Source organism: Olea europaea, chromosome 16, assembly GCF_002742605.1.
Source record: "Olea europaea var. sylvestris chromosome 16, O_europaea_v1, whole genome shotgun sequence".
NCBI lineage: Eukaryota > Viridiplantae > Streptophyta > Magnoliopsida > Lamiales > Oleaceae > Olea > Olea europaea.
The window spans coordinates 3,391,975-3,404,614 of NC_036252.1; positions in this window are offsets into that span (position 1 = coordinate 3,391,975).

Genomic DNA, 12,640 nt, shown 5'->3' on the forward strand with positions numbered 1-12,640 from the left:
TTCATTTGTACCACTCACAGTTTCAAGTCTTTCAGAAATTCGCACCTGAAATTCAAATAGATGATTGTTAACTAGCCAAAAAAGTTAATTTTGACCAAATTTAAAAAGAATAAAATGATAACTTTGCTATTTATTCCCATAAAATTATTAAAAAATAAAATAAAAGAAATTTATTCATCTCCTTCTTCACTTCTCACCCCAAACCAAACATCAGAAACTCAACTACCATCCTACCCACCGCCACCAACACATCGAGGCACCACCACAACCAAAGTTGCAGTTGAAATGAACCAAAATTGCCTCAAGAACAATCACCAAGGCAACCTTAATCGAGCGACTACACAAAATAATGGTGGTGTCGATGTAGTGATGGAGCTATAGCAATAAAAATTAATTCAACAAATCCATTCTTGCACTCATAACAGTTTGTTATTAACCCACCGGCCCAGTTCCTAGATTTTCTATCAGGTTTAATTTTTTTTTGAAATTTTAGGGATGAAGGTCTATTCAATAAGATGATACAATAAAGTCATAAGTATAGGAAAAATTTAACAGAACTTGTACCGACATTGACATGGCAAAATGTAAGGGGATTTTTTTTTCTTTTTTTCCCATCTTCCAATAATGTCGTGCCATATGTTGTCTGTAAGATTTTTCTGTCAAAAATTTCTATCCTTGTAGCATGATTCAAGATGACAACCTCATCACGGGGAACCAAATACACATTGTTGACATTTTTTGCGTAATAAGTTATATCTAACTCATGGATCATTTATTATTTTTTGAAAAACATTTAGTAAAAATTATACTCCAACATTTTACTTATTATGTATGAAAGGGTTATTTTTAATTAAGATGAGCTGAATATTAGTAAACATAATTTTTTGGTTGATAACTATTAGATGGTTTCTACATAACAAAAATGAGAATTTTAAAATATAACCATTATCACTAATAAATGAGTTCATAAAATAAATGGTTTTAAAATGCAAAAATAAGTAATGACAAATAACTAAAAAAATTAATTTTCTCCAGAAGAGAAAATTTTTATTTAAAAAAAATTAAATAAACAATGATCTACTAGTCTCATCACTAACTCATTGGTTCAATCGATAACTCAATGACCCAAATCTCTGTCAGTTCAAATCCAATAACTATGCAGCTAACAACTGATATTTTCTCAAACTTTATGCAAAAATCATATGTGAAAACTTAAGATAAATGAATCTAAATTATCCTTATCAATTCCAACTCAAAACTAAAGTATAAAAGATAAAAAATAAAAATCTTAATATGTCAATTACCTAATCAAGTAGCTCGGTCCTAACAAAACCACTAGATAAATTGAGAAATCTCTCATCAAGAGGGAGACTTTGCACTTCAAATGAACCCTTGGGGTGTAAACCAAATTCAATAATCTAAATAATATAGTAGCATAAATTGTTTGAAGTGCTTCAATATAACTCACTCGACTATCAGTTGATAACCATCATGTATGACTTTTTTCATAAATTTGTTTTTTCAATTTGATAGCTGGATCTATGAAAAATAATTTATTTTCATTGTTACTAATCGCGTTCGAACCGACTAACGTGATTATGGTACAGTTATGGTATGACAAAAAAATTAGTAGTTCAGTGATTGTTTTGACTGAACAGACCTCAAACTGAATAGTTGCCAATCCTAAGGTGTGTCAACGAGCTGAGCCAAAGCTCGGGGCTTGTGCGCCGCCCAATTAAAAAAAGCTCGAGCTTTTTTAGCTCGAACCGAGACAAGCCAAGCTGAGCTGGCTCACGAATTTTTTTATTTTTTTAAAATTCACGAAATATTCATATAAAGAAGACCAACAAGTTCTTATTCTTGACTAAAATGCAATAAAAAATATTCAAATAGATACGAGAATATATGAATTAGAGTACAATTTTCAGATGTATAGATATAAGGATATTTACTTGTAAAATTAAAAATTATGGGAATAGAAAAATATTATTTTTAGTTTTTACAACTTAAGATAACAAATAATATTATATTAACTCTTACATAATAAAATTTAAAATTTATATCAATCAAATATAACGAGAATACTAATGAATATGATAACAAAATTATAAATGTAAATAGTTGTAGCATAATAATGAATATTAATTATTTAAACATACTTATATATAAGTTATACTTTATTCATTTAAATTTTAAATGAAATATTAATAAAACAAAAAAAAAATGAAGGTTAGCAACGAGCTGAATCAAGCCCATTATACTAGCCATTTTCACAAGCCGGCTCATTTGGCTAGATGAGGCACACGGCCATGCCTAGGCTTTAGCCAAGTTTCAAAATTTGGGCTTGCCCTAAGCTTTGGCTCAATTCTACCGAGCCAAGAAGCTCAATTACCATCACTACCATAGTTATAAGTAAGAATCTTAATTTAATTATACTCTCTCTATCTATCCATCTACATGCTGAAATTATTCATTCACAAAGTTTTCAATATTCAAATACCAATTTTACATCTAAAAAATCGCATTTTTAATATAAACAATCTTAGCCCTCCAAAATAATACAGTTTCATTAAATATTCTTACTAACTTTAGAAATCCAGCTCAAGCTAACAAAATTCTTATTAAATGAAGGGAATAAGAAATTGTTAATAATGGAAATGAACTTGATGCCAATCAATCTAGTCGTGTTACGTGTATAGTAGAATTGAAAATAAGACAAAATAAAGCAGCCAATTATTGATGATCATAAATCCATTACATATAATTTTGCAAGTTAAATAGTGTTTAATAATCTATATTAGAGAAGAAAAACCGCTCCTAACAATTATTTTACATAATATTTTTTGGGAACAATCACCAAAATGAAGTTTGTTGCTTGCTGAGAGTGATGAGCTTGAAGTAGTTGACAATGACAACACTTTATTGTCAACTTGAAGCAGAAGTCGTGTAATTATAGACATATTGATGGTATCCCTTGCAAACTTGCTACTTTTGGTATTGCACACAGCAGAGATCAGTTAGAGAATTATTGTGATCTCAAGTTTACGAATGATAATAACATGAACAGCTAGTGTAGTCATACATTCAATACCTAATGATACATTTTGGCCGGATATTGAGAATGTTTGCCTGCCTCTTCCACCTCTTAAAGGCTACTAGGACCTACAAAGGAACCACTATAATGAAATGCAAAAAATTTCAGCAGTTTGATCACAATAAGAGGACATGCCCTCAAGAAAAGGTGGAAGCAAAGTGAGGGGCATGCAGTCTTTTGCTTGAGCCTACATTCTCACACCTTCCTTACTTTTTGTCGGTTTTTCTTCATTTATATTAACAAATGTCATTGTCTATTGTTCTCTTTAAAAATGAAAATAAAACAATTCATATTAAAACCAAATATAACTGGAAACACAATGTGGAGAGATTCCGCTAGTGGTTTCATCTCAAAAGAAAGTGGAGAAAATGTTAGCTTGATGCCATTCGATTAGTATTGCGTAAAATGACATTATGAATCAATATTCAATCATTAGTGTGTTATAATTTAAAACAGATATCTAAGGTTCCATGATCATATAGGATGTCACAAATTGTATACTTGATGGTTCAACTATAATGAGACATAATCATGATCAAAATATATCATTCACGATCGGTACATAAAGTTGGACGATTTATGTTGATAAGATTGCTTTGTTCTTATTGAGATTTGTATAGATTTGGAAATAAGAACAATAATGAGTTTTGGTACACATTGAATAGAACCACGTAGGTGACTTATTTGCAGTTGCTCAAAATGAGGCTCTACTTTGATTATCAAACGAGTCACATAAATCTTGAGTGAGTAATGTACCTTTGATTGTTAATTCAAGTTCTTTAAAATACTAATGAGTGAAGTCTTAATTAGAAGGTCGATCTCAGTACTTTGAAAATCGGGACAAAACATTTAGAGATCATATACTCACAACAATATAATTCATTAATCATCACGATGAGACAACCTCCACTATGAGACATTTTCTATAGGCATTTGAACCTCAGCTGAGTAGTTCAATAATGGGATCGTTGGACTCTATGTTATGATTAATTCACAATGGATTAGCCTTATAAAAATGGGATTTATAGGGCAATACATGTTAAAGGGCAAAACAATCATTTTTGTCGTTTTCAACATATTGATGGTCAAACGGGGTTTGACTTGTGGAATGATGATTTGACGATATTGTTATCAGATCATAAGTTTCTTCTGTAATTATCACTTAACTCAAGAATGCAATTTCAACTTTTTGGTAAAATAAGTCGGAATTGATAAATGTATCTTAATTAATCAAGAGTTGACCCAATAAGAAACATTTATTGGAGCTTGAGTCTCGTGAATCTGACTAGATCCCTCTCTTGAAAAATGTGCCGACAAATGACAAATTTATAATACTCAGTTAGATTTTCATAATTGTTATTTACGTCTCTATTTCATAATTGTTTCCTCTTTGGAGATTAAACAATTGTCATTGACGGCTCTATTTCGTATATATTATTATTATTTTGCAATATCATTTTTCATTTTTTTAAGTACAAATTAAGTTGCAAAACAAAAAAAAAAAAGAAATAAATAAATAAAAGATTCAAAACAAGTTCCATGTTTAGAGTAAAGCAATACATGGACGAATCAGGGAAAAGAAAGGCCCTGTTGGAACTCCACTATTTCCTTATTAAAATGAAAAATATGATCGTTATTCATCACATCAAATCACCATATTTGACTTTTTATCTCTTGTGTAGAACCCATAACAGCTATATTTTTCATTCTCTTTTTTACAATAATGTGGCTCAAACGGGGGCTCAAAAATGCTGTGTACAGAATTTTTACAGAATACACATGGCAGTATCCAGTTAAACAATGACAAAAATAAGAAAAGTAAAATCACCAATATGCTACCACACCAGCATCTGGTGCAATTCTATCACTTCTACTTCTATACAAGCGGAAAAATTGAAAGAAATTTTGCCATCCTAACAAGTGATCCAGAACAGCATAGTAATAATATTATCGTGTTAATAAAAAATATAAGTCACCTCAATTAGAATAAAAAAACAACGAAAATACAAAGTAAAATATAATAATTCGAGCTCTTTGATACAAAAATTGAAGAAATTTCTAATGATCAATATTGTCAATGTTACATAAAGAAAATTTTTGAATTAAACAACCAATTGTGTATAAAAATTTACTTATAAATTGAACATTTTTCCTAGAAAATTAAATTGGATGAAAAAGAAGAGAAATGGAAAAATCTCACAAGAATTATTTTATTTACATATTGATTTCTTTTCATAGAAAAAAAAGGGGAAATGATGGAAAAGAAAAGAGAGGAAAAGGGAACGAAAATATTTAAAAATTAAAATAATAGGTTAATAAGAAGAGAAAAGCATTGATTTTTATATAATGGCTCTAGGGTGCTAGGAGGAAAGATTGAAGCAGAAATGTTAAAAGGAAAATAAAATTAAGGATTGAAAGATTTTCTTTTGTCTTTTTGTGAAAGTCTTTTAAATTCTTAAGGTGAGTGAGGGAAATTGTGAGATACGTGTTTTTTGCTTTATGCTTGAAAGTAAGGTTTGAGATTTTAGCTAAAATGGTAAGAATGGAACTTTATCAGATTAATAACATATGACTGAGCCACATTTGGGGGCGAGGGGATGTGTGCGGGGGAGAAGAGAGGGGAGGAGGGGGGTTTGAAGGTGTTTGAAATTCAAAGGGATAGGCTTAGTTTGGCAATGCTATGTTTTTTATAGAATCAACTTCTGATATGCTGAAAAAAGAATCAAATGTTTGTAAAATCAGTTAAGTAGTTAATAAAAAAAATTAATTCAAAATCAATCGTATAACATTTGATAAACTAAGCCCTTGTTTGAGCTATTTTCATAAGAATACATTTTTGAATAGTGTACTAATGAAAAATATGTAATTAAAAAATGAGGAAAAACTTTAAATTTATGAGTATTATTCTGTTTTGCTATGTGTACTTCCGGATTGACTCTCCACACACATGGGACGGGGTCACGATTATTTTATTACACTTGAGTCCCACCCTCATGTGTGTGGAGTATCATCCAGGGTGTCAACCTGATGTACACACAGCATTATTGGATATTATTTTGTTGAAAAATATATGATTGAAATAATGTCAAATCATCATTTAACAATGTATTTTTTTTAAAGAATATGAGTCAGACAAAATCTATATAACTTATTGATTTGCTTGTATACAATCGCTAAATGGGTTAATTTCACAAATGGTCACTGACCTTACTTAAAAATTACAAAACGGTCATTAAAGTTACAAACATGCAAAAATGGTCACTGAAATTTTAAGGTGGTTTCACTAATAGTCACTTTGTTATGTTTAGGGTCCTAATACTTCCATTCTTGCTCGATCCTGGACCATTGCTGCTGTTGGAATTCATTTCTACTCTTCTTTTGAAAATGTTTATATGTTTATGAACTCTTTTCTTTTGCTTGGAGCTACTAAACGAAGTAGCTCTGAATCATTTGTTTCTGTATCGGTGCCCGATCCTGAACTAATGGGTCGGTCGGAATCAAAAGAAAATTTGGCTGATATTTACGAAAAAGAGAAAACGATGCCATATGATGGTCAGGACGAGATTTTGAAATCACTAGAAGTGTTGGAGAGAGAATTGGTAGCAATAGCCGGGAGCTTCACCTCTCTCTTTTCTTCTCTCCGTTTAGTCCTCTCACAGGCAACAAGCACGTCGATTGATCATTTGAATTGCTTCAGTATTGTAGCTGGTGACCTTCAAGAATGTGTTCTCGATGCAGCGACAAAAGGAAATTGGTACATAAATACGTGTCTCAAAATAAATGAAGAAATGAAAGGGATTGAAACTTGAAAGCCTTGCCACACAGCTAAAAGTCCTCCAGAGAAATGTATAAGCATTGGACTTTGAAGTGAATAGGCTCGTTACCTTTCCATGAGGTGATGATAGTGATACTAACAATTGAAGCTTCACAGTTGCTTGTACATACAACATGTAAGTGTTATGTCCTAGTTCCAATCAATATTGGACATAAATACTCTTAATATATAATTAATACAATTTAATGACAGATCTATTATTTAATTACTTAAATTAAATAATAGAGTCTGTAGATTTAAATGTTCGTAATTTGTTAATCACAAGGAGTTGTGATTGTGATATACAAATTACATATAATTTAATTTTAAATAGTTCGTGGTCGTATGTAATAATGAGATGCGGATATCGTTATTACAGATAGATCATCACGTGTGGTATTTCTTACTTGTGAAGTAAGTAGCTAATCTCATAAACTAAAGTGTAGTTACACTTAAATGAACGCGTGGATGTTTTGTTGTAGAACAAAACATTGGAAACCTTGCCTAGAGATTCCACATGGATAACTATCTGAGTGTCAGTGGTTAATCTCTAACGTTCGGTAGTGGGATTGGTTTTTTGACTTGAGGTCATCATAGTATCTTATATGAGGATAGTCATGCTTTGATGGTGTTGGATGTTGCTCTGTCAAGGGCCGCTAACACGGCATCGTTTAGATATGTCAAGAATTGTATGAAAGTTATGAATGATCAATAGAGGATTCATCACTCTTATATAGTAAGAGATTATGATCTGCATTTCATTCAATTAAGTCGATGATGAAATCCTTGGCTAAGGTGTACTCATAAGTCAAAAAAAAGTTTTCGACTTAAATTGACTTAATAGTGGAGTGAAAGATATGATCAATAATCAAGATTGACACACCTCCATATTCCGTAATTGATCGGATCATATTGACAAAGGGATTATCGTTTCACGGTAAACGAACGAGTTTGGTTTTGTTATACTACGTGACATTTTCCGTCACATGTATTGCCCTAACACATTGCTAGATATCAATCTGGGACGACGAGCGTGAATTGGTGATAAATCAAAAGGGTGTTTTAATTTGTTAATTTTGATCGGATCAAAATAATAGTTTACGTCCTTAGATATCGTGATCGGGGACCTAATAGGTCGCACACAAAAGGAGAACTGAAAGATGGTGATTTGTCAATTAATTAATTTAACAAGTGTTGGATAGATTAATTAATTGGGTTGCATATTTATAGGTCTGAATTGATTAATTGGATTAATTAATTCACGGACCGAATTTAATTAAATGAGTTAATTAAATGTTGGACCGGGTCAGGCCTTGCCGTTCGAGCTTATATAAATATTATTAGGGTTTTCAAATTGAAAAGATTTTTCATTATTCTTGTTAGCACAATAAAAAACTCTAATACTGCAATCTTAGAACCTATTTTGTATTTGTTAGAAATTAATTTACATGTTAATGAAATCAGAAGTTGATTTATTCACGTTGTTTCTTAAAACTAGCAATTTTGAAAATATTTTTTTTTAATATTCAAATTTTGATTTTGAAAGGAATATATTTTTTGGATCGGAATTTAATAAAAAGAAAAAGTCCATTGGCTGCAACAACAGGCGTCAACCAGAAAGGGGACGACGATGAGGTGGCAAGCACCGTTGGTCAGGCATCAGCAGCGGCATCGCTGCTTTTCGTGCTACTGGATGTGCAGCGCGATAAAAAAAAGTCCAATGGCTCCAACAGCAGGCGCCGACCAGAAAGGGGACGACGGTGAGGTGGCAAGCGCCGCTGGTCAGGCATCTGCTGCGGCATCATTGCTTTCGCGTGGCTGGATGTGGCAACGCTTTCGCGCTGCTGAGGGGGCTCCTGCATGGGCTGTGCCGTCGATGAAGGAAGAGAAAAAAAAATCTCTCTAGGGTTTTCAGAATTCGAGGAAAAGAAGATGGAGGCGGGGCTTCCACTGCAATTAATGTAATTACAAGCCCCCCGCTTGCAATTATAGAATAAGGGTGATTGTGCAATTTTAACTAGAGGGTTGCTCTGCAAATTTTGGAACTTTGAGGGCCTCCCAGAATTAGACATTTCAGGGGTCTGTTCTGTAAATAATAAAATGGAGCCATTTTATAATTTGAGAGATTCGAGGGGCCTGTTTATAATTTTAAAATGGGTCAAATTGCAATTTTTGAAAGGTGTTTTGAATTTAAGTATTAAAATGGTTTTAAAGTTGATTTTAATTGGGTTTTGACCTATATTATCGATTTTGACCCAAATTAAAATTTTGTTTAAAGTTTACGACTTTTATATATTCGTTAAAATTAGATTTTTACTTAAATATTAAACTTTGATCTTAAATTGAATTTCATTTTATTTAGAAATATTATTCTAGATTAAAACATTAATTTAATTTAAATTAGAATTGTAGTCTAATTTAATACTTAATTAAAATTTGATTTTAATTAATTTTTCAACCGAATACGTTCTTGGAATTAGAATTGGATTCTGATTTAATATTTAATTAAATTTTGATTTTGATTAAATTGTCTCGCCCTAAATTTCTCCTTGAGATTAGAGTTAGACTCTAATTTGACATTTAATTAAAATTTGATTTTAATTCAATGTGTTCGCCCTAAAATCTTGAAATTAGAGTTCGACTATAATTTTTCTATTTAATTAAAATTTGATTTTAATTAAATTCAATCGCCTTAAGTTATGAAATTAGAGTCGGGCTCTAATTTGATATTTAATTGAAATGTGATTTTAATTAAATATGTCAGCTAATTAAGTTAATTAATTAATATGATTAATTAAATATTTAATTGTTCCGATCCATTTGTCTAAAAGAGTTTAGACGACCTTAATTGCTAGAAAGTAGAAGCATATTTGTATATAATACTAGGTATTATATAGGCATATATTTATGTGATGAATGTATTAATTGTGGACGATTATGAATTTGACCATGTGGATGTGTTGAATGGTTAATTTTATTCTTGTCGTTTTACGAGTCCTTTATTATTGTTATTATTGTGGGCCTGTGAGCTCTTATTCATTTTGAATCTATGAGTCCGTTATTGTTATTTTGGGCATGCGAGTCCAATTTCATATGGACCTGCTTGCCAACTAATATAAGATACATGTTGCAGCTAAACTAATTGAAAATACACGAAGAGGAGGAAACCATGAATATGGTTAATTGATAATGATCAATGCAATACCTCATAGGAATTGACCAACTAGTATTTGAATATAAAACCCTTCAATAAAATATTAAGTCACATTTATAATCGTCTTTCAACATTATAGTGAAAGACCAGAGTCCCGAATCGTGTCAACTTGTTGAGTACACTTAAAACTGGTCTATTAGGGATATGTTTGACAATATAAAATATTTGATATTTTTATGACGGGTTTGACTTAACTAAAATTTATCTTTTATTGAGTAAACTCAAGGAGATAAATTTTAGAGGCATGTTAAGTTAACACATAAGATGTGTGAAAACAAAGAGTTGTCAGCTTAACGATTTGAAAATTGTATGGAAATACAATTGATAATAGTATCTACCCAAACGTTATATTAAGGTTTGTTGAGTACACTCAGGGTCTTAGAATAACAGATGCGATCCCGACCTACTGGGAGTTAAGTATGGATTCCATAAATTTATGTGGGATGGTCATAAATTTGAATAAAACATTGGGAGCATAATTAATTTAATAAAAATCCATGTTAAATTAATTAATGCATTTTATATATTATTCTTTTCTTTTTTGTCATTTATATTTATTGAATCGTGAGTAACCATATGTATTTGAGAGGTATACTGGATGCCAACAACCGAATTAAATTTTCTTGATTTGTACCACACCTTGAGAATTTTTTTCAAGCATGAGAAAATTGGTTACGTCCTTGAGTGGCCCTTTCCAGAGACACCTGCCGATGACTCGATTAAGGAAGAGGTGTTTGCTGTAATAAACACAGTGATAACAATAATAATGCACAATTGTGATGCTTTTAACTATGTCACCTGAGTTGTAAAAATAATTTGAGAGTATAGATGTTAACACATGATTTTTCATTACAAAGAGTTGTATGATAATAATCATGTGTGAAAGGATATGAGACTTCCAAACAACTATATCGGTGCAAAATGACAAAGTAATCTTCAATCGATGCTTAGACATTGAAGATGATTGACGTTGAGAAATGTCTCAATTGAGTTCTATCATAAACCATGAACTAAGTAGTGACTTGTTTTTGCAATCTCTGTCAGAGAAAACTATTCACAACTAATTATGAATTTAACGTGAATAAGCTCGAATGCACAATTATTGAGTTGCTTAACATGTTTAAAATTGTTAAGCCCAATATCAAAGTTAGTTGTGGGCAAGCCATTGATTCCTCTAAGAGTATTAAAAGGAAATCTAAAAGGGTTTTAGGAAGCGTCCAATATGGCTAGGATGGTCAAAGCGAAGGATAATACCAATTCTAATGACCATTGGTTTCATTATAGAATGAAAGGTCATTGGAAGAAATATTACATGGCTTATGTCTACTTCACGAGTTTCTTAGGTATTTGATACCGGATGTGAATCTCATATTTATATAAATATAGAGAAACTACATAGAAGTAGACCATTGTAAAAGGGAAAATTTGACCTATACGCTGAAAATGAGCAAAAATTGTTGTATTGCCTATATGAGCATACTTCTTGCTATTGCCTTTAGGCTTAGTATTAGAATTAGAGAAATGTTACTTTAAACCCACCATAATTGGAACATTAAATAAATTTCATATTTGGACATGAATTTTTTTAATGTTGAGAACAATTGTTGTCCATGCTTATCTTGATTAAGATTTTAATAGTTATGGTAAGCTATAAAAATAACATTTATATTATAAATATTAAGGATTCTATAATGAATATAGAAATCATAAGGCATAAATGTGATAATCTAATTATTACCTAAATCTAGTATGGTAGACTTTGTCATATAGATGAAATGTAATATTACATAGAGATGTGTATGTGAAGTCAATTGATTTTGAATCATTTGATAAATGCATATCATGCCTATATAGCACGATGACCAAATCTCCTTTTTATTTGAAAGGGAATCTGCATAAATATTTGCATAATACATAGTAATGTATATGGACCTATGTCAATTAATGTCAGATGAGGTTTCTCTTATGTCATCAATTATCATGATTACTTGATAAAATTCAAGCATGAAGTTCTTGAAAGGTTCAAAAGATTCAAGCTAGAACTAGAGAAACAAATAGATAAAGATACCCTCACATTAAGATTCGATCGAAAGTGAAAGAATCTTAAAGATAAAATTTAGATTATTTAAGACAGAATGAGATTTTCTTGCAGTGGACTCCTTCATATACACTGCAGCATAGTGGTATATCTAAAAGAAAGAATTGTTAACTATTGATATAGTGTGATTAATAACAAGCCATGTAAATCTCCCAAAATCATTTTGGGGTTATGTATTGATTGCAATGTGTAACATACTAAATTATGTCACATCTAAATTGGTTAACAGAATTCCGTACGAGTTATAGACAGGCAATAATCCCAACTTATCTCATATGAAAGTTTGAGAATGTGATGCTTATTTGAAGTGCATTAATCGGATAAACTTGAGTATATATATATGATGAATACTATTTGTTGGATATCCAAAACAAACATTTGGATATCAATTTTACTATTCCATTGAGAAGAAAGTCTTCG